The sequence below is a fragment of the Lactuca virosa genome, chromosome 3 (genome assembly GCF_052849685.1).
Source record: "Lactuca virosa cultivar CGN04683 chromosome 3, Lactuca_virosa_CGN04683_v6, whole genome shotgun sequence".
Classification (NCBI taxonomy): domain Eukaryota; kingdom Viridiplantae; phylum Streptophyta; class Magnoliopsida; order Asterales; family Asteraceae; genus Lactuca; species Lactuca virosa.
This window is the reverse complement of record NC_136428.1, coordinates 186,314,783-186,316,236: the sequence shown is the minus strand read 5'-3', so window position 1 is coordinate 186,316,236 and position 1,454 is coordinate 186,314,783.

Sequence of the window (1,454 nt, the reverse complement as noted above, 5' to 3'; positions counted from 1 at the left end):
TCAAGAATTAATTTGGAATTAATTTTCTGATCAAAAGAGACTAATTAAATCTATCTGGACTAATTATGGTAATTAGTCATATTTATATGTGTTGGGCTTATGATCCATGTTGGACCAAGTTTATGTATGGATAGATAAAGAGTTGGGACACATGAACCATGTATCATAAAACCCATGGGTATGGATTTGGGTTATACCCATGACCCTTGGAATCCACCACATATAAATATGTGTTCCTTTGCCCAAAATCGACACTTGTGGGGAGACTTGTACTTGGAGCTCATGGAGGTGTTTTTGGGTGTATGAAATTCTCTCTCAAGTTCCACCTTTGTTCATGATGTGTTGTGACTTCATTTGAGGCTTCCACACTATTAGGGCTAATGTCTTAAGGCCAAATACATCAAGACTTCAAGCTACATAAAAGGTATGTTACCCTAACTAGTATCTTGTATGGTATTTGTTAATTGCATGCTAGTTATAGGCTTAATACCTTGGAAACATCATTGCATGTATAATTAGTGAAAACATAGATCCAATGTATTTAGAGTTGTATGTGCACCATAGGATGTTGTAGCATAGAAAAGCCAACAAGATGGCCCGGTAGGAGTCCCCATATGAAGGCCCCTGCTATTAAACCTTCGTCGTGTCCTGGGACATCTAGCGTAGCGTTCGTGAACCTTGTGAAATATTCTCTCACCGTTTCCCCATCCTTCTGTTTGCAACCGATAATGGAGTGTGAGTCGCCTTTATACTTCTAGGGTTGTCTGATTTAGTGGTGTTGGGTATTAGTGTCGCATCATTGTGTATATTAGTTAGTCCATTATGTAATCGAGTTTGGGCCTGTCCACCCGTTCATTAATTATTAGGGTTTAACTATTTAAGGTGCATGCATGCACCGTGTTTTGTAATAAAAATAGAGCCTTGTAACCCTACACGCCTCTACAGTAGCAATTCTTCATCGATTTCTTCTGAGGCGTGACTTTGAATCATTCAACATATTTTGATCCATTCTTGTATTCTTGTTTTCTATTACCTTTTTGAATCTTTCGATCATTAGAGATTTTTCTCAAAAATTGGTATCAGAGCAGGAGACCGTGTAATCTATGTGCATCTCTTATGTTGAAAGAAGCTTTTTAGGGTTTCCGCTATTATTGGATCTGGTGTCAGTCGTCATTATCGTTCGTTCATTTGTTGACACTAATCTTGATATTATTATTACCCTAATCTTGTTTACACATTTGATTCATACAGGTTTTGTTCAATATACAAACATGCATTCAGACGATTCCCACTTTAACTCAATAAATCTGTCAAGCGACATTGGATCCACAACAAGGATTCCTATCCTATTCCCTAGGGAATATGAAGTTTAGGCGCTACATTTTGAAGATTATTTCGTTGGCATGGAAGACAATGGCTATCTGATCTGGGACGCCATCACAGTTGGGGCGTTT